This window comes from Pantherophis guttatus, chromosome 8 (assembly GCF_059756535.1).
Source record: "Pantherophis guttatus breed Tessera chromosome 8, ASM5975653v1, whole genome shotgun sequence".
In the NCBI taxonomy this organism is placed as follows: Eukaryota; Metazoa; Chordata; class Lepidosauria; order Squamata; family Colubridae; genus Pantherophis; species Pantherophis guttatus.
In genome coordinates this window covers 76,145,001-76,167,054 of record NC_142070.1, presented here as the reverse complement: position 1 = coordinate 76,167,054, position 22,054 = coordinate 76,145,001, and positions in this window count along the sequence as shown.

Sequence of the window (22,054 nt, the reverse complement as noted above, 5' to 3'; positions counted from 1 at the left end):
TATTTATTATTAATAATCAAATAAGAGGGCTGTGAGTATCTACCAGTGAAATACGTACAAAAGGGGATGTTCCATCAACCCAAGGCTAAAGGCTGAGCCATCCCACTTGCCATAAATGTTGACCTGGTTTTATTCCCCCACCAAATAAAGCTTTCTCACTTGACCTTATGACATGGCTATTTAAAAGGGGAAAAAAAGTACTTGCGATATTTCCTGATGCCATGGGTACAGTATAATGAGTATTATTCATATTAGTAGAAAGCTCTTGTCCCAAAGGGGTTGTTTTCAAGAGGCAACTGGACTTTCTTGTTTTTTCTTTGAAGACGTTTCACTTCTCACCCAAGAAGCTTCTTCAGCTCTGACTGGATGGTAGGGAATGGAAGGATTTACACTCCTTGCAGACAGCTGGTCATTTGCCTTTTTTTAGCGGGTCATTAAGGTCACCTGGAGATCAATGCTGACTGCTCTTTAGAAAGCCAGATCCTGAAGATGAAACTCAACTACTTTGGCCACTTAATGAGAAGGAAGGACTCATTGGAGAAGAGCCTAATGCTGGGAAAGATGGAGGGCAAAAGAAGAAGGGGACGGCAGAGAACGAGGTGGCTGGATGGAGCCACTGAAGCAGTTGGCATGAGCTTAAATGGACTCCGGGGGATGATAGAGGGCAGGAAGGCCTGGAGGAACGTTGTCCATGGGGTCGTGATGGGTCAGACACGACTTTGCAATTAACAACAACAAGGTTACCTGGAGATTTATCTGTGTCATCAGAGTCACCTGAGCGGTGCAAATTGGTGTGGAGTTCTTTCTTGGAACTGTTGAAAGGACTGTGTTGTAGATTGGAGATAGATCATGTCGTATACCTCCCCCTCTGTTGAGAGAGGGCTGTTCAATTTTGTCATGGACTTTTTGACTCCTTTTTCAAACCAGTGATCCTCTGTCCGAAATATGGACTTTGTTGTCTTTAAAACAACAAATTTTAATTAATATTAAATTAAATTAAATTAAATTAAATTAATAAATTAATTATTAATTAATATTAATATTAATATATTAATATTAATATTTAATTAATTAATTAATAATTAATTAATATTAATATTAAATAAATTAATATTAATATTTGAATTAATATTCAAAGTTTACATTTGTTTTAAATTGATTGAGGTTTTAATCTGTCCGGGCCAAACTATTTAATTTGATTTTATTTCTGCTTTTAAAATTTTGTATATATGTATTTTATTGTTAGCTGTTCACCGCCCTGAGTCCTTCGGGAGTAGGGCGGTATATAAATCAAATAAAAGTAAAGTAAAAGTAAAGTAAAAGAGTGGCCTGTGTCTTTTAAATGCAGATGGACTGCCGAATCTAGTCCTGGTGTGTTTGTTCTCCTATGTTGCGCCATGGGTCTATGAAGTGGTTGTTTTGTTTCCCCAATGAACAGATCTGCACATGGCTCACTGCATTTACATAACCATGACCTGGATGACTGGAATCTCCATAGAAAAGAAAGCTCCTGTGTGGTGCTGTAGGTCAAACACTGGATGTGGGGTTCAGAGTTTCCTTGCATTTCATCTGACCACATGATGATGATGATGATGATGATGATGATGATGATGATGATGATGATGCATTCCTTCTGGAAAGAAAGATTTCTTTCCTGTCTCTCCAACTCTGGAACTGGTTGACTGGAAGCTGTTATGAAATTGTGTTGGACCGATTTATCCTCCCCGGCAAACATTGCATAAAGGAAAATGTTTCTGCCGAAAACATTAATCGGGGAAAAAGGTCTTGGGAAATTCTCCCTGAACATAGTAATTGGAATGTTAACAGCCTTTTACACAAGCAATCTTGTCATTAAGGAAATGAAACAAAATGAATGGTTGGCCTTTATGGAGAAGGGATCCTGCCAATCATTGCCTCTGACTGCTGGTGTTAAGTGGACCAGTTGATGGGCCAGTCAAAGGTGAAGCTACGACTAGTTCAACATCTTGCTGGCCCGCAATGCCACTTAACCTCTTTCCGCCATCAAAACCAGTTGGCCGTTTCACAGGTGGCGCTGGATGACAAGTCCTAGGAGGTCATGCAAGGGATGATGTGCTTCAGCGAGCAGAAGATTCATCTACGGATTGTATTGCATCCCACCGAGCTGTTTCCATGGAAAACGTTAGCCGTATAAATAAGCCACCTTTTCTGAGAGCCAACCCTGTGTGATGAAAGTCTATGTACCTGCATCAAAGCGGTCTGTTTGTTCTTGTTTTAATTATTGTAATCCTCTGTGGAAAGCTCGGGAAGTTACAGAGGGCAATTACATTCTCAGTTGTTCAAGAAGGAAAAAAAGGCATTTGAGTTAGGCTTCAATGATTTAAAGCATAGGCGATGTTTAAATGAACTGCTCCAATCATAGTTTTCATGGTCAGAAATGAATTCCCATTTAAAAAAACAAACAAACAAAAACTTGGGTCTTGTTGCTGTTCCTTATTCTATTTCAGTATCATCAATTACCCTCATTTTACCGTCATTTGTTGCCACTGAAAACATTGCACAGACAGCATTACACAAAGACAGATTTCAGTGTTTCACCTTCTCATGGTCATGGATTTTAGTCATCCCATTTGAGAAGGGAGGAGGAGGAGGAGGAGGAGAAGAAGGTGAAGAAGGTGAAGAAGAAGAGGAGGAGGAGGAGGAGGAGAGGAGGAGGAGGAGGAGGTGAAGAAGAGGAGGAGGAGGAGGAGAAGAGGAGGAGGAGGAGGAGGAGGGTGTGGAGGAGGAAGAGGAGGAGGAGGAGGAAGAGGAGGAGGAGAAGAGGAGGAGGAGGAGGAGGAGGAGGAGAAGGTGAAGAAGAGGAGGAGGAGGAGGAGGAGAGGAGAAGAAGGAGGAGGAGGTGAAGAGGAGGAGGAGGAGGAGGAGGTGAAGAGGAGGAGGAGGAGGAGGAAGAGGAGGAGGAGGAGGAGGAGGAGAAGAGGAGGAGGAGGAGGAGGAGGAGGAGGAGGAGGAGGAGGAGGAGGAGGAGGAGAAGGAGAAGAGAAGGAGGAGGAGGAGGAGGAGGAGGAGATGGAGAAGGAGAAGAGGAGGAGGAGGAGGAGGAGGAGGAGGAGGAGGAGGAGGAGGAGGAGGAGGAGGAGGAGGAGGAGGAGGAGGAGGAGCCTGGGCAAGTAATGAATGGATAAAAATTTATTGAGATCCTTTGAAACTTCCAGAGTTGCTTGGGGTTAGGCAGCATGCAAATTTAATAAGATTTATTTATTTTATTTATTTATTCATCCAATTTATATGCCGCCCTTCTCCGTAGACTTAGAGAGGCTTACAATGCATTATAGCAATAGTCTGCATACTTTTTTTTTTTTAATGTATACACTTGCTTATTAGGGCTTTTGCCCCCCCTCCCCCAAAGCGGTGTTGTTCTATACAAAGCTGGCTTATTGCCCCCACAATCCGGGTCCTCAATTTACCTACCTCGAAAGGATGGAAGGCTGAGTCAACCTTGAGCCTGGTGAGATTCGAACTCGCACTAATTGCAGGCAGCTGGCAGCTAAGTGCTAGCACTTAACAGCACTTAGTCCGCTGCACCACCGAGGCTCATATAGATAATAGTCATGTGCAAAACGCAGCTTTATTTGAAAGCAACATCTGCCTATCCCAGGTCCTTGGCAATGACTTGATAGATGGACAAAAATAATAAATCCAACCTAAATATCTGGCTGATTGTGCCATCAACCACAATAATAAAATTCACAGTTTAAAATTGCACAAAGGCCCCGATCTCTTGGTTTTCAACAAAGGGATCAAATCTTGGCTCCTTATGCCTTCTGGGGGGCTGCCTAGTCCCACAAGAGCACCCTCCCCTTGTAATAACTAATATAAAATGCCCATTTTAGGATTGTAAAAATCCTTTTGATATTTGTCATTAGTCTATAATTTTAAAAGGTGTAGTCCTATTTTAATTTTGATCTTAATTTGTATATGTTGTTTGATTTTTCGATTATATTACTGGCTGAAAAGAGTTCCTTCCAGAAAGTACATTTCGGGAAAACATTGCAAATGGTTGGTTCAGTATCATACAGACAATAAATAAATATTTTTTTAAAAAAAATAGAGAATTCCATACATGGAATAATAAATGTTGCATATCCTTTGGAGCAGAGTTCTCGAACTCAAGGCCCATGGGGTGCTTAAATCTTGCCCACAGGGCTGGCCTGGAAATATCAAAGGACTGACCTGTGGAGTCTCTGCCAGCCAAAGCAGGCCACAGGCCACAGGGGGGCGTGCAGAGTCCCATTTTTGGCTGGCAGAGTGCTGCTGGAGGCCGCGGAGGCTGAAAACAGGCCATGCATGGGGTCTCAGGCTGCCTCTGTGCAGCCTGTTTTGGCCAGAAGTTTGCTGCAGCAGGTGTCCATCCTGTCTCCCCCCTTTTGCTCCGTCCCCACAGAGGAGAACTACAATGCCAATCTGGCCCTCGAAGAAATCCAGTTTGACACCCCCACCCCTGCTTTAGCGGATTAGAATGCACACTGGATTGTCTTAAAATGTGTGGATTAGTATCAATTCCCTTTCAGTTGCTTGGGGTTCCATGGAGTGATTCATAGATACTGTAAATAGATAGATGGATAGACAGACAGATTGATCTGCAGTCTCTTATGTCTGCAACTTCATCTAGCATATGTATATTTACGTCTGGACTTCTGCTGAAGTAAACAGGCCTTCCAGTAAATCCCTGAAAATCCTTTTAAAGCAAATTGCCCAGATTGTTTTTCTTGGTTATTCGATTCTCTCTCAACCAGCTTTTTTTTTTTTTTTTGGACTGGGTTCCAATGAACAAATGTGAATTGAGATCCCACTGACACGGACAACATAAGCTGACTGAGACAACAAACTCTCTAGATTTCAAGCAGGGTCGCAGGGAAGGTTTCATCTTGCATATGTGAACCTGTCTGATTTTGGTTTCAGTGGACAGAATTGTTACCTATAGGTAGGTAACATCTTGGGCGGAGTTTAGGGGATGTCAGTGTCTGCGTTTTTCTGCTTGCTGTGGTCGGTAGACCTTGTGATGGGGAGGTCATGCCAGGTGAGGATCACTGGGACGTGAACTGCTGGTTGGGAGGGAATGTGTGGGTTGGTTGATGTTTACTGATTGGCTGTGTGGTTGATTTTAATTCTGAGGGATTCGTAGGCAGAGTTGGTATTCAGCTGGTTCGGGCGAATTGGTAGCGGCGCCCGGATGTAATGCCATCGTATTTAGCCACGTTTTGGAGGCTGGGCACACGCGCAGAAGGTGCACGCGTGAGCAAAGCGCATGCACGGAAGGCCAGATGCATGCACAGAAGGCACACGCACGCAGCGTGCATGCAAAGGCCAGGTGCATGCATGGAAGGCGAATCATGCGGTGAATCGGTGGCAAGAATATGTGAAACCCACTGCTGTTCATAGGCTGGTTGTAGGTTGATGTGTGTTGTGTTCCGCCAGCAGCCTGCGGAGCTGGCAGCGGAGTCGGATAACGATGAGGCTGAGGAAGAACATGGGCCAGTCCTGGAGTCTGGAGAAGGCTCAGATGAGGGCTCTTCATCAGAGGCAGAGATGGGGCCAGGGCCATCGGGGAGTGAGGTGTGGACTTCGGAGCCTCCAGAGGCTGACAGTAGAGAGGCAGAAAAACAGGAGGAGCCTGTTCTTAGTGCACGCATGAGAAGAGCTGCCAGAAGGCAGGAGCAGTTAAAGCAGAGAGGACAACTTGGGAGTAAGGCCAAGAGATGATTGGCCCCTCCCATAAGGCTTAAAAGACCAGCAACGGCTCTTGGCCTCTTTGCCGGAAAACAACGTTGATAGACTTGTTCTTGTCTTGCTGCATTTATCTCTTGTTGGCATCTTCTGCTTCTGAACTTTTGCCAAGAGAAGCCTTTGGCAGTTTGCCTAATTATACCAAGGTTGGTAATTAGACTGAAGAATTTGTGTTATGAAGAATTTGTTTTCATTTAGTTTGGACTATGCTGAGAATGAGTTAATTCTCAGCTGCTCTAATAAAGTCTGTTTGTTTTGGAATTGTTTGCAACTAATACTACCTACTTGGGCCTGGGTCACAACAATGTGTCTGTTGATGGAATTACTTGTGGGGTGCCAGGTTTTGATAAACTCACATGTATGGCAGGTGGTAGTTTGACTGATGATTCTTGTATTGCTCCAGTCAAATTGGTGTGGTTTGGTCAGGGAGCGTAGAGATTAGGGATTTGGGATTGTTTGCCTCATTGGCTGCCTCATCATAAGACCCTTACTTGACACACCCACACCTGACACATCACATCTGCCTACCCGGTATTCATCTGGCTAGTGTTCTTAGTTTGGTCAGCTTCAGCACATTAGTTTGCTAGTTTTTATCCCCTGCTTGGGGATAAAAAACAGCTTCTAAAGCACAGCTGATCTTTGGAGAGAGAAGCAATGAGAAAAGCAGGCAAACCACAGAGATCATCACTTCACTCGCTAGCGCCTCGTTAGGGCTGAAAAAAAGCTTCACAACTGAGAGTCAGAAGGAGCAGGCAAAACCTGGAAGATCGCTTCACTCACTAGCACCTCCTTAGGGCTGGAAAAAAGCTTTGAAAAAGCTACATTCGGAGTATAAGACGCACCCAAATTTTCAGCCTCTTTTAGGAGGGGGAAAAGAGTGTCTTATACTCTGAAAAATACAGTATGTGTGTGTGTGTGTGTGTGTGTGTGTGTGTGTGTCTGTTCTCTGTGTCTGTACATATGTATACACTCACACCGACACCTATACCCCAGAGGTGGTATTCAGTAGGTTCTGACCGGTTCGCCCAAACCGGTAGCGGAAATCGCCCTGGTTCTATGCCATCCTATTTAGGCATGTTTTTGAGGCTGGGCGCATGCGTGGAAGATGTGCATGCCAGCAAAGCGCACATGTGCTCTTATATTTGCGAACCAGTAGGGAAAGTATTCACTTGAATACCACACCTGCTACACACATATATGTATATGTATATATGTATATGTATATAAAGAACATATTAGTCTCAAATTGTCTGTATTGTTCATAATGAAAAAGTTTTACTCTTTGAGGGTCTTAAGATGTAATATTATTAGTTAATGTGAGGGATTCTTTGGAAATAGCAACGAGTAGAAAAGGAACCTTGTAGCCAAGATAGAAAAGAACAACTTCAACAAAATAACATTTCCTAAAACATAATTTAGAGTTATTTATTATAGTTAGAGGGTGGTTGCCTGGGATAAATCAGAGCAAACCAGACACAGTTTATTCGCAGGAGTGTATTTCAGAATAAAATTCAGATAAACAGAGAGACGGGCAGAGAAGGATACAGAGAATAGATGACTTTTTCCCCAAGCTTTATTATTATTATGGTTTGTTGCACATCAGCCAGATGTTCAGGCTGGATTTGGCTTTTGTGTATGTGTGTGTGTGTGTCTGCTTATTGAGTCCTTCCCAACCTGGAATAAGCATTTGTGAACGTTTGATGTTGTTACGGATATCATCGTGGGATGTAAGCTGTTCCGACCAAACACTGCCTTTTGTGATTGACTGATAGTGAATTTGTCAATGCCGATAGTGTTCAGATGGTGCCCCAGTTGTTTTGGGATCACACCCAAGGCACCTATTCCTACTGCTGCTATCTTTGCTTACATATTATTATTATTATCTGACATGTTTTAGTCTGGGTCTGATGCTCAAGAGAGAGTATCCAACATTGCAGCAATGAAATAAAATCATATTTTTAATATGATGGATTAAAACTCTTTGGGGGAGTGGTGGCAAGCTGAGCAACCTATAGATTCTTTCCCAAAGCATTATTTTACATAAATTTGGAAAAAAAATAGAGTTATAGAGCTTGTTTGATCTCTTCTCTATGCAGGAAGCCAAGGGTAGTTTTTCATTTTCCTTTTAATCTATTGAAGATTCAGCCTAAAGATTTCAATTAAATATATACTTCATACATTTACATTCCTTATATTTTATCATTCCCCACTTTTTCTCAATATGTGTGTTTCCTTCATCTCATGGTTGACTCTGGACTGATTCCCTGCAGTTTTCTTGTCTGTCTGTCTTTTTTTTTTTTTTCCCAGAAGGGATTTAATCCATAACCACAGACCAGTGGTCATAGTGACTGCAACAGTTTTCCAAAATGTTCGGAACACCCCTATTTTTAGAAATGGACCATTCTGGTTGCTTTTGTTTTCCCGCCAATAAGAGTGTATGCAGCATTGCGCTTACATAAGTTATTTGGTGTTTTCTGTAGTGACGTTTGAATTTGAATTGTGGTCATTTTGACCACAGATCTTTGTTAACGTACTGTATTTTTCGGAGTATAAGATGCACCTTTCCCCCCAAAAAAGAGGGTGAAAATCTGGGTGCGTCTTATACTCCGAATGTAGCCCCGCCCAGCTTCTCAAATGGAGGTTTCAGAGGCTGAAAAAAGCATCAGAAAAGAAGCTTCAGAAAAGAAGCCCCCAAACAGAGCTTCAGAAAAAAAGTCTCCAAACAGAGCTTCAGAAAAAAAGCCTCCAAACAGAGCTTCAGAAAAAAAGCTCCCAAAGAGAGCTTCAGAGGCTTCTTTTCTGAAGCTCTGTTTCGGAGGCTTTCAGAGGCAGAAAAAAGAGTTTTTTCTGAAACAGATTTTCAGAAGTTTCAGAGGCAGAAAAAAAAAGCAAGGCACAGAGCTCACAACCAAGGAACCTGTTGCTAAAATTCACCTCTGGGAACAGCTGGTTGGGGGTTTCCGGGAGGCCGATCCACCTGCCAATCAGCTTTTTTTCTTATTTTCCTCCCCAAAAACTAAGGTGCGTCTTATACTCTGAAAAATACAGTATTTATCTACTCATATTTCATGCTTTCAAACTGCTAGGTTGGCAGGAGCTTGGGTGAGGATGGGAGCTCACCCCATTGTGTGGTGCTTGGGTCTCAAAACTGGGCTGCCGGCTTCCCAGGGGACAAGCCCAGCGTCTTAACCACTCAATCACCAGGATACCTCTCCGACATTAAGCCTACATTAAAAAGGTGCACCATCTAGAAATCCTTCAAAATGCTCCTTGTCATCTGGAAAGATGGGAACTACAATTTCCACCCCCAAACAGATGTAATTATATGCCTCCTTAGCTTTGTTTAACCCATTCATTTCAATATGAAGACTTCATACTAAAGCCTAACCATGTTAAAAGATGTTAGGATATGTAACGCGTTTCAAAGTGACCTTTTGAGAGACGCATTAGCATGCGTGAAATGCTCCTCACGAAAGCATTAAATGGCTACATGCTCTGGAAAACTCGGAACAATTGTTTTAAAAGCTGTATCCTCTCAACTATTTACCTAAAACCAGAAGTGGTATTCTGCTGGTTTGGACTGGTTCTGGCAAACTGGTAATGGCGATGGCAGGTGGGTCTGCCCACCTGCCCCGGCTCTATGACGTCCTATTTAGCCATGCTTTTGAGGCTGGGCGCATGCACGGAAGTCGTGCGTGTGAACAAAGCATATGCATGGAAGTCACGTGCACTGGAATCTATCTTTCTATCTTTCTATCTCATCTATTATCTATCATCTATCTATTATCCTCTATATCTATCTATCTATCTATCTATCTATCTATCTATCTATCTATCTATCTATCTCATCTATATCTATATCTATATCTATATCTATATCTATATCTATATCTATATCTATATCTATATCTATATCTATATCTATATCTATATCTATATCTATATCTATCTATATCTATATATATATCTGTATCTATATCTATATCTATATCTGTCTATCTGTGTCTGTCTGTCTGTCTGTCTATCTATCTATCTATCTATCTATCTATCTATCTATCTATCTATCTATCTATCTATCTCTCTGCTTCTGTCTCTATCTCTATCTCTAATCTATCTCTATATCTCTATATATGAATATTTATGATTATATATCCACATCTACATCTATCTATATTATCTATATCTATATCATCTCGTCTGCCTGACTGTCTGTCCGTCTATCTATCTATCTATCTATCTATCTATCTATCTATCTATCTATCTATCTATCTATCTATGTCTCTGCTTCTCTCTCTCTCTCTCTCTCTCTCTCTCTCTCTCTCTCTCTCTCTCTCTCTCTCTCTCTCTCTCTCTCTCTCTCTCTATGTCTATTTATGACTATATATCCACATCTACATCTATCTGTATCACCTATATCTGCGTACAAACACAGATACACACAAAAACACACACATACATATTACACAGGCTCACACACAGAGGGAAGCTTAAAGGGAGCTTACGCTCTTGATAAATGAATTGTGAGACACGAATATTTGCTACTGCTGGTGACCTAGCCAAATAATCATAATCAGGGGTTTGGGGTTTTTTCCCACCTCTCCAAAAGCTATAACAAATTTCAGCCTGCTTGCCTATATTTCTTCTTAAGATCCAGTTAGGGGGTGTCAGCAAACATTTGTAGTGATGCCGCTTGGTATTGTTTATGATTTACGCAGCTGCCTTTTGTTAACTTGTGAAGAAAATAATGAGGCCTTTGAGAATTAAGGCAAGGTGAGCCCGTGGCCTGATTCATGGGATAATAATTCTATTGCTCTGACGACCTAGTTTACTCTTGCTTGTTTCATAAAATTTGTCCTTTTCCCAAAACAAAAGTGAAATAAAAAATCAAATCAAATCCTACCTAACTCAAAGATAGGCCTGTTTCCCCCTCTCCCCAGTTAGGCATATCAGTCAGTAAAAAGTAGTCGCTAACTTCTAATTTTTCTACATATTGTTGGAAGAAATATCCATCTGGGGTCAGTTCCAAGTGTTCCAGAAAGATACTGAAAACATGGAGGCTGATTTGGAAGATGGTTTAATGGTGAGGCAGAACCACTGACCACGTGTGATTCTGGGTGGCTGACCACATGGAGTTGAGAATGAGGGTTATTTATACCCTCTCTTGCAGTGGTGGGTTGCCCTGGTTCGGACCGGTTCGCAAGAACTGTTAATAAAACCGGCAGGAGGCCCCACCCACTGCACTGGATGTCGTAATCAGCAATCTGCGCATGTGCAGAAGTGCAATCCCATTGCGAACTGGTAGTAAAGGTAAGTAGAACCCACCCCTTCTCTCTTGGGCCTTGCCCTTGAGCTTCCTGTTCCTGCATTTCTAAAATAGCAATAGCAATAGCACTTATACTTATATACCGCTTCATAGTGCTTTTACGGCCCTTTCTAAGCAGTTTACAGAGTCAGTCTCTTGCCCCCAACAATCTGGGTCCTCATTTTATCCACCTCAGAAGGATGGAAGGCTGAGTCAACCTTGAGCTGGGATCGAACTGCTGGCAGTGGGCAGAATTAGCCTGCAATATTGCATTCTAACTCCTGTGCCACCATGGGAGGGAAGGGAGGGAGGGCGGGAGGAAGTAGAGGGAAGGAGGGTAGGAAGGAAGCAATAGCACTTAGACTTGTATACCACTTTACAGCCCTCTCTAAGTGGTTTACAGAGTCAGTCTCTTGCCCCCAACAATCTGGGTCCTCATTTTACCCACCTCGGAAGGATGGAAGGCTGAGTCAACCTTGTGCCGGTTGGCCCCTTGGTTTCTACTTGAGGCAGAGAGCTGTGGCTCTGAGTTTCTGTCTTTAGAACCATGTTTCTCCTTTAGGGAATTATAATATTCTGCCTTTTTAATATTTTTCCTAAAATATTTTATTCTTCTGGGAGTGGGGTGGCTTCCCACAATATACTCTAATAATATAGGGCTGTGAGCATTGGACCATAAGGAACACGGAGTGGTTAAGAATTGAGGCTTTTGAATTGTGGTGTTGGAGGAGACTCTTGGGAGGCCCTTGGATTGCAAGGAGATCAAATCGGTCCATCCTAAAAGAAATCAGCTCTGATTGGAAGGACAGAGACTGAAGCTGGAGCTCAAATACTTTGACCCTTAAATGAGAAGAGAGGATGCCATGGAAAAAACCTTGATGTTGGGGAAGATGGAAGGCTGAAGGAGAGAAGGACAGCAGATGGTGAGATGGGTAGAGAGTGTCATTAATGCGATGAACATGAATTTAGGCAAAGTCCGAGAGACAGTGGAGGAGCGGGGGTGGGAGTTGGCATGCTATGGTCTATTCTGCAGGGTCACAAAGAGTCAGACATGACTTAGCAACTGAACAACGACAGATGCTCATTGTAGATGAAGTTGATCAACTTGGATTGAGATCCTTTTTAACCAGTGGTGGGATTCAGCCAGTTTGCACCACTTCAGTGGAACCGGTTGTTAACTTTCTGAGCAGTTTGGCAAACTGGTTGTTGGAAGAAATCATTAGGGCAGTGAACCAGTTGTTAAATTACTTGAATCCCACCACTGTTTCTAACCCTAGAAACGGGTGAAATGCTCCTGGTTCAGACCGGATCGCCCGATCCAGTAACGATGGTGGTGGGTGGTTTGGAGAACCAGTAGCAAAAATCCCTGCCCACCCCCTGCCCCCCATGCCTAGCTGAGCCGTGTGATCATCAGAGACTTTTTTCTTTTTTTACCTTTAAAAGCATTTTTTCTTCGGCCAAAAAATGCTTTTAAAAGTAAAAAAAAAAAAGCCTCTGATGATCACACGGCTCAGCTGGGATCATCAGAGCCTTTTAAAAGCATTTTTTCTACAACCTTTTTGGCCGAAGAGGTTATAGAGAAAAAAAATGCCTTTAAAAGCCTCTGGCGATCCCAGCTGAGTTGTCTGATGGTCAGAGCCTTCAGTAGAAAAAATGCTTTTAAAAGGCTCTGACGATCCCAGCTGAATTGCTTGATCGTCAGAGGCTTTTTTTTCTTTTAAAAGCAAAAAAAAAAAAAAGCTTTTAAAAGAAAACAAAAGCCTCTGACGATCAGGCAACTCAGCTGGGATCGTCAGAGCCTTTTAAAAGTTTAAAAAAAAGTTGGCCACTCCCACCCAGTCACATTACCCCCCCCACACCAAGCCACGCCCACAGAACCAGTAGTAACAAATTTTACATTTCACCACTGCCTAGAAAGGGCTTTTCTGGAAGATTTATAGCCTGATGAGGAGGGGAGAAGTGTCAATTAGTGGTTCCTGCACATTGACTTGAACATATTATCCTAAAAAGCTGCTGTAAAGATCTGCGGACTAAGCGGCACTGTCTTAAACTCACAGTGAATTCAGAGGCATTACTAAGGATGCCAGCGATCTGATTATGATAATCAAGATGACATTATCATACTACGAATGGGGATTGGATTGTATCGTTCTTCCTGGAAGGAGCCCAAATCTTCCATTAAAACAGCCTTATATAATATGCATCAATAAAAACCAATTTTTGTAATGTTGTAACCCGTGGGAGTAAAGCAATTTTAAATAGAGTTTGATTATAAGGCAAGCTGATCCTGGGGGCAAATATTACCCTGAAAAGATAACACACGAAGGATGAGCCAGTTACACCGCCTTTGAAGAATTCCCTAATTGGAAGTCCTAAAAAGAGACTAAAAGGTAAAGTTAATGCCATCCACGTTCATCCCTAAAAACCGATTCTGATTTATTTATTTATTTATTTATTTTGCTGTATCCCAAAACACTCCTGAGGATGCGGTGGGTTTGTCTAGTGAAAAGAAGGAGAAGGATGTTCCCAGATGTGCCAATATGACATCTCTAATAAAAGTTAGCTTTGAGGAATTTCAAGCCTTGGAGTTTGATTTTATTTATTTATTTATTTATTTATTTATTTATTTATTTATTTATTTATTTATTTATTTATTTATTTATTTATTTATTAAATTTATATACCACCCTATTCCCGAGGGACTCAGGGCGGTGAACAGCGAAAGATAAAAATACATGTAATACAAACGTTAAAAAACCAATTAAAATATACTAAACACTCTGGTCCTAGATAATTCAAGACATCCCAGTTTAAAACAAAATCAAAAGCAATATAAAGGGAAAGTTAGGCCAGGCCGGCCTGCTGAAACAGGAATGTTTTGAGGGCACGGCGGAAAGTGCGCAGATCCGGGATCTTCTGTATCTCTGGGGGGAGCTCGTTCCAGATGGTGGGTGCCCTCACAGAAAAGGCTCTCCCCCTGGGGGCCGCCAGTCGACACTGTTTGGCTGACGGCACCCTGAGAAGCCCCTCTCTGTGGGAGCGTACTGGGCGGTGAGAGGCTATTGGTGGCAGAAGGCAGTCTCATAAGTACCCCGGTCCTAAGCCATGGAGCGCTCTAAAGGTGGTAACCAAGATCTTGAAGCGCACCAGGAAGACCACCGGGAGCCAGTGCAGCTCGCGCAGGAGGGGAGCCACATGGGAGCGCCATGCTGCTCCCATAACTACCCGCGCGGCCGCATTCTGGACCAGCTGGAGCCTCCGGGTGCTCCTCAAGGGGAGCCCCATGTAGAGAGCATTACAGTAGTCCAGGCGTGAAGTGACGAGGGCATGAGGGCATTTTGTTGGGGGTGTTACTCGGAACCCTGACATAGGGATGACATGATAGCAGTGTTCCAATAGTTCAGGGACTCCTACAAAGACGAGGGGGTCAAACTAATTTCCAAAGCACCAAAAGGCAAGACAAGAAACAGTGGATGGAAACTAACCAAGGAGAGAAGCAACTGTGACCGGGAGGTTCACCTGATTCGCCAGTTGCGTCCCTTTCTGGATCGGGACTCCCTACACACAGTCACTCACGCCCTTGTCACCTCCCGCCTGGACTATTGTAATTCTCTCTACATGGGGCTCCCCTTCAGGAGCACCTGGAGGCTCCAACTGGCGCAGAGTGCAGCCGTGCGGGTGGTTATGGGAGCAACATGGCGCTCCTGTGTGATACCTCTCCCGCGTGAGCTGCACTGGCTCCCAGTGGTCTTCCAGGTGCGCTTCAAGGTTTTGGTCACCACCTTTAGAGCGCTCCATGGCTCAGGACCTGGTTATTTACGGGACCGCCTACTACCACAAACAGCCTCCCACCGGCCGGTCACCACCTTTAGAGCGCTCCATGGCTTAGGACCTAGTTATTTACGGGACCGCCTACTACCACAAACAGCCTCCCACTGGCCGGTACGCTCTCATAGAGAGGGGCTCCTCCGGGTGCCATCAGCCAAGCAGTGTTGACTGGCAGCCCCCAGGGGGAGGGCCTTCTCTGTGAGGGCACCTATTATCTGGAACGAGCTCTCCTCGGAGATACGGAAGATCCTGGATCTGCGCACTTTCCACCGTGCTCTTAAGACCCTCCTATTCCAGCAAGCTGGCCTGGCCTAATTTTCTCCCTTTTCTTTTAAATTTTTAAATTGAAATTTTAATTTGTTTTAAATTATTGGGATTTTTAATTGTCTTGGGCTAAATTATTTAATTTGGTTTTAATTATGTTTCTAACTTTTGTATTTATGTATTTTATTTTGTGCCTGTTCACCGCCCTGAGTCCTTCGGGAGTAGGGCGGTATATAAATTTAATAAAACTAAACTAAACTAAACTAAAACCTAGAACTAAGGAAAAATTTCCTAATGGTGAGAGCAATCGATCAATGGAAGTTTGCCTTCAGAAGTTGTGGGGGCTCCATCACAGGAGGCTTTTCATAAGAGACTAGACAATCAAGCTCAAGACTCGAAGACCTCCAAGATGCCTTCCAACTCTATGTTCTATGTTCAATGCGCTGACAATTTGTTGAAACTTGTTGAAATTTCTGCTACTATTTCCTACCCATTAATAAAATACTTCCCAGATTAAAAGAGTAATCTTTTCCCCATTTCTAATTTCTATCTTTATACTAATTCTTAACAGTATTCTGTATTTTTATTTATTAATTTTATTAATTTAATTTGTATACCGCCCTTCTCCCAGAAGGGACTCAGGGCGGTGAACAGCCAAAATTAAAAAACATACAAATGCAAAAGTTAAGATAATTAAAAGAATTAAATCATTGGCTACCCAAATTTAAAACCCCAAATCCATAAAATTTAAAATCCCAATTAAAAAACCATTTAGGCTAGGCCGGCTTGATGAAATAAAAATGTCTTCAGGGCTTTACGGAAGGTCCGGAGGTCCGGGATCAGTCGTATTCCAGGAGGCAGCTCATTCCACAGGGCGGGTGCCCCCACAGAGAAGGCTCGCCCCCTGGGGGCCGCCAGCCGACATTGCCTGACCGACGGCACCCCGAGGAGGCCCTCTCTGTGAGAGCGTATTGGCCGGTGGGAGGTTATCGGTAGCAGCAGGCGGTCTCGCAAATACCCTGGCCCTAAGCCATGGAGCGCTTTAAAGATGAGAACCAACACCTTAAAGCGCACCCGGAAGACCACCGGGAGCCAATGCAGCTCGCGCAGGAGAGGTGTTACGTGGGAGCGCCACGTCGCTCCCATAATCACCCGCGCGGCCGCATTCTGCACCAGCTGGAGCCTCCGGGTGCTCCTCAGGGGGAGCCCCATGTAGAGAGCGTTACAGTAGTCCAGGCGTGACATAACCAAGGCATGAGTGACTGTGCACAAGGAGTCCCGATCCAGAAAGGGGCGCAACTGGCGTATCAGGCGAACCTGATAAAAAGCCCCCCTGGCCACGGCCGTCATATGCTCTTCTAAAGACAGCCGTGTGTCCAGGAGGACGCCCAAGTTGCGAGCCCCCTCTGTGGGGGTCAGTGACTCGCCCCCAATAGCCAGCGATGGCACCAGCTGGCTATACCGGGACGCCGGCATCCACAGCCACTCGGTCTTGGAAGGGTTGAACCGAAGCCTGTTCCTCCCCATCCAGACCCGCACGGCCTCCAGACACTGGGACATCACTTCGAGGGCATCATTGGGGTGGTCTGGGGTGGAAATGTACAGCTGAGTGTCATCAGCGTACAGATGGCATCGCACCCCAAAACCACGGATGATCTCACCCAGCGACCCTCATCTCTTGCCCGTTTTCATATCTCAACTCTTGTTGACTTCTTGGCCCATCTCCCATACTCCTCCCATGGGATCTTGTATCTTCTTATCTCGTTTGTGTTTGATTTAAGTATTTCTTCTGTGTCTACCAGTTCCTCATTCTTTTGAACCTTCAATAAGCCTTTCAATGATCTTTTCCTCACTTCCGGGCAGTGGTGGGATTCAGCCGGTTCTCTCTGGATCGGGCGAACCGGTAGCGGTGACTGTGGGAGGCTCCGCCCACCCACCCAGATGTAATGTACATGCGCGCATGCTCACATTTGCGAACCGGTAGGGAAGGTAAGTGTATCCTACAGCTGCTTCCGGGGTGTCTTTCTGTGTATCCTGAATAAGAAGATTTCTGTTTGCGGGTGTCATTTATCCTTGTAATGTCCTCCATAAATTGCTTTTAGTTCAAGCAGTCTTTTTACTAAGAGAACTATGAATTGTATATTTTTTTTTTATTTCTATTTTTTCCCAGCGAAGCGTGTTTTTTGACTGTCTGACTCCGCAAATCCCCTGTGAAAGGAGAAAAATGTCGTGTTTTGTTGTATCTACATCTAAAAACTTGTATCCATGTGTGGTTTACAAAGCCATATTTCATAGTAAACTCTCCCAGGTGGATAGCAAGTTCTGAACTTCTGAACATCCATCTCATTCAAACCAGTCAAGCATTTTAGCAGATAAAATGTGCAATTAAAGGCTCTCTCTTTTTTTCAGTTTCAGCAAACAAATGCTGTATAATTGCCTACTTACTTCACTTCTGGTCTAGGACTCTTTACTCACAAAAAACACCAGATGTCATCCACTAAAAATGACAAATGTTTACAAATGATGATAATATCAGAAGGAAGGAATTGAAGCATTTTAAACCATAAAACGAACCTTGCTGTTGAGCTAAGCTGTATTCTCCCTGTTTCTCTTGGAATTTCTCATTTTGTGGGCTTAGACCCCAATCGTCTTCTTTTAAGGACCCCATAATCCCATGTGGTGTGGAATCTGGGCAACTGAATGGAGCTGTTTACTGGCCGGATGCCCTTCCTATCGCCAATGCGGAGTTTTGTTCAGCAGATATATTCTCATTATGCCCAGAGAGAGAGAGAGAAATCTGTCTCTACCTAGGATCGAACTCACAGCCTCCTGATTGTAAGGCGAGAGGCTCCACCTCTAGGCCACCGCACCACTGATTGGCTTGGGCCCCAATATGAATTGCAAATTGTTTTGCATGTACATAGATGCATCACAAGCCTTTCATCACATATAGCACACTGATTTATTTCAAATGAAGACAAAAAATAGGGAAGGTGTCAGAAAAAGAGAAAGGGTTGTCAGAACAAGATAGATGATTGATGATACAGGATATCCATGGATAGATAGATAGATAGATAGATAGATAGATAGATAGATAGATAGATAGATAGATAGATGATGGAGGGATAGAGGGATGAATCAGTGGTGAAATTCAATTTTTTTTTTTACTACCGGTTCTGTGGGCGTGGCTTGGTGGGCGTGGCACGGGAAGGATACGGCAAAATCTCCATTCCCACCCCACTCCAGGGGAAGGATACTGCAAAATCCCCATTCCCTCCCCACTCCTGGGGAAAGGATATTGCAAAATCTCCATTCCCACCCCACTCTGGGGCTAGCCGGAGGTGGCATTTGCCGGTTCCCCGAACTACTCAAAATTTCTGCTACCGGTTCTCCAGAACCTGTCAGAACCTGCTGGATTTCACCCCTGGGATGGATGGATGGATGGACAACAGAAAGACAGTCAGATATTTTTATGATAGTTACTGATCGTAGTTACTGCACATGGTATAAAAGAACTGATACACACAGAGCAATAAAATAGAAGTATTGGAATGTTTAAGTCTAAATCGGACTAGAATCAAGGAATTTCCTGACAGTGAGAACAATTAATCAGTGGAATGACTTGCCTCCAATAGTTGTGAATGCTCCAACACTGGAAGTTTTTAAGAAGAAATTGGACAACCATTTGTCTGAAATGGAATAGTGTTGCCTGTTTGAGCAGGGGGTTGGACTAGAAGGTCCTGTCCAATTCTGTTATTCTGTTATTCTAAGAGATAGATAATACCTGTGTCAAGAATAAACAAATGTTAGTTGGAATTTACCCATTACCACCTTTTCTCTGACTTTATCACTTGAGTCGTATGCAAACACTTTTACTCGCCGCATTTTTCTCCCCCTATTTTCACAAAGGTATTCATTAAAAATGAAAATCTAACACTTATTAATCAGGTACTCACCTTTAAACCTTGAGAAATTGGATTAGAGAAGGAAAGAGCGGTAATCAATCAATCCTAGTATTTTGTGATGCAGTGTGGCAGTGATTTGGGGAGATAGATAATCCAGATATAGCACAGTTACTTTGCTGAAATTTAACCTTAAAACAGATGGATATAACCGCAGCTTCTGGGCAAAAAAAAAACAACAGACTTTTTGGGTGTGAAATTAGAAAACAGATGAAGTCTTTCGGACATGTCTACATCAATGTTTAGGGTAACCAAGAGAATAGCATAATTCACAGAAGCTTTAAAAATATTTTTTTTTATTTTTTTAAATTTGATTTATATGCCGCCCTTCTCCGTAGACTCAGGGCGGCTTACAATGTGCTCAGCAATAGCCTTCATCCTTTTGTATATTTATACAAAGTCAGCTTATTGCCCCCACAACTGGGTCCTCAATTTAGCTACCTTAGAAAGGATGGAAGGCTGAGTCAACCTTGAGCCTTGGCGAGATTCGAACCTGCAGTAATTGCAGGCAGCTGGTCTTAATAACCAGCTGGTCTTAATAACCAGCTTAATAACAGGGTGCCTTAGACCACTGTACTACCAAGGCTCTTCTATTAAGAAATTCTTCATTGTGGCATTCCTTTAACTCAGGGGTCTCCAACCTTAAACATTCAAAGAGCCATTTGGACCCATTTCCCACAGAAAAGAAAACACCGGGAGCCACAAAACCTTTCCCGTGCCTGACTATTTCTTTCTTTCTTTTTTTTTTTTGCAAAAAAAGTTTTTTATTTTTATAGACAAACAATATATACAATATATTGTATATATTATATCCAATATATAATCAATCCATCAGGGCATCATCTGAGTGCATCTTTTGTGTCTTCTCCATCCTCCTCAATTATTTCTCATATTTGTTATAACATTTCTCCCCTCTTTCTTTACAATATTACTCTACACAAAACGCTTCCTGTGCCTGACTATTTCTTAAGGGGCCACAAAACTAGCATATGTAGCTGCATTAAACATTCTGTTTTCTTCTGAAACTTTTCTTTTCTTTCTTTCTGCAGCCATAGCGATCGCAACAGTTTTCCAAAATGTTCGGAACACCCCTATTTTTGGAAATGGACCATTCCGATTGCGAATAGCTTTTGTTTCCCCACCAATAAGAGTGTATGCAGCATCACATTTGCATCAGTTGTTTGGTGTTTTCTATAGCGGCATTTTAATTTGAATTTCAGTCATTTTGACCGAAGATCTTTGTTAACGGTTTTTTTTTTTTTTATAATGTCGGGGCCAAGTTCTCCGCCAAAAAGAGTGCGATTTGGTGATCCAAACTTCACAGAAACTGTTCTAAAATGGTATGGAGAAGTAGACTGTGATCTGAGTGAAGTGGAATCGGATTGTGATGAAAATTTTGTAATGGACGTTGAGGAACCCACAGTCGCTGCTGATTTTTTTTTTTTTTTTTTGCTTTAATTTATATGCCACCCTTCTCCAGAGACTCAGGGCGGCTTACAGTGTGTTAAGCAATAGCCTTCATACTTTTGTATATTTATACAAAGTCAGTTTATTGCCCCCACAGTCTGGGTCCTCATTTCACCTACCTTTGAAAGGATGGAAGGCTGAGTCAACCTTGAGCCTGGTGAGATTTGAACTTGCAGTAATTGCAAGCAGCAGATGTTAATAACAGTGCATTAGTCCACTGTACTACAGGCTCTTGTCTGATTCTGACATCAGTGATGATGACGCTCCTGTTGAAATTGATGACCAGGTACAATCTACGTCGTGCAATCATTTATATGGCAAGAACAAATTCAAATGGTCTTCTGCACCTTTTGGAAGCAATAGCAGATCCAGAACTGCTACTCACAATATTGTTATGCAATTACCTGGACTACAGACAGCAGCTAGAAATCTCAGAAATTCACCTGCTCCCCTGGAGATTTGGAAAATATTATTTTCTAAAGAAATGATTAGCGCCATCATTCAGTGGACCAATGCAAAAATTAGAGAAGGAAGATTGAAGTTCAAGGATGGAGCAACTAAAAGTGACCTGCGCGATGTGGATTTGATAGAGATCAATACATTTTTTTGGGTTTACTGCTCTATACATCAATTTTTAGATCCAACCACGAAATAATCAAATGTCTTTTTGCTACTGAGGTCATTATGACCTCATGTCTGTAATAGCGTAGCCGAAATAGTACGTCTGTGGTTAAGGGTTAATTTGTTCCACATTTTGATATAGCCTACATTATCAAAGGCCTCATTGTAATCAATAGAGTGTACGGTAGTACTTTGATTCGAAGAGGACACATTGTTGTGCCGTTCATCTGTAAACATGGAAGTAACTCTGCCGTTCCAGTTTGGAAGCGCGGCGTCTAGCACAATGGGGCCACTGGAAATCCATTGTTGTGGTAACTGTGGGTATTATTCTGTGACGTCGCTCATGATGTTCTATCATGTTTTTGATGGTTTTCAAAACTGATGGAGGCTTCTTAGCAAAGGACTTACCAGTGGGTTCTGTCAGCAGCTATAGCTTCTACTTCCCATGTGTTGTGGCCCCGCCCTCTGAGCCTGTCCCATCGGAGGAAGAAAGCTCCGAGCATGAGGAAGAGGAGTCAGCCAGGCCTCCCTCTCCAGGCCCCTCCCCTCTGGCATTGTCTCAAGTGCCGGCCGAGGGAGAGGAGACAGCTGGTTCGGATCAGAGTGATGAAGAAACATCATTCCTGGACGCACGCCTCCGAAGGCGTGATAAACGTTTGCAGCAGCTTAGGAGGTGTGCTAGGGATTAGAACTGAGTCACTGGACCACACCCCAGAGACTATATAATAGAGGGTGGTGGTCAAGGATCCTTGTGACGAACAAAGCAAACCTTAGATAGTCACTAAAGCCTCGTCCGGAACTGCTGAGAGAAAGATTTAAAGTGTCGGACATTTGGACTCTTGAG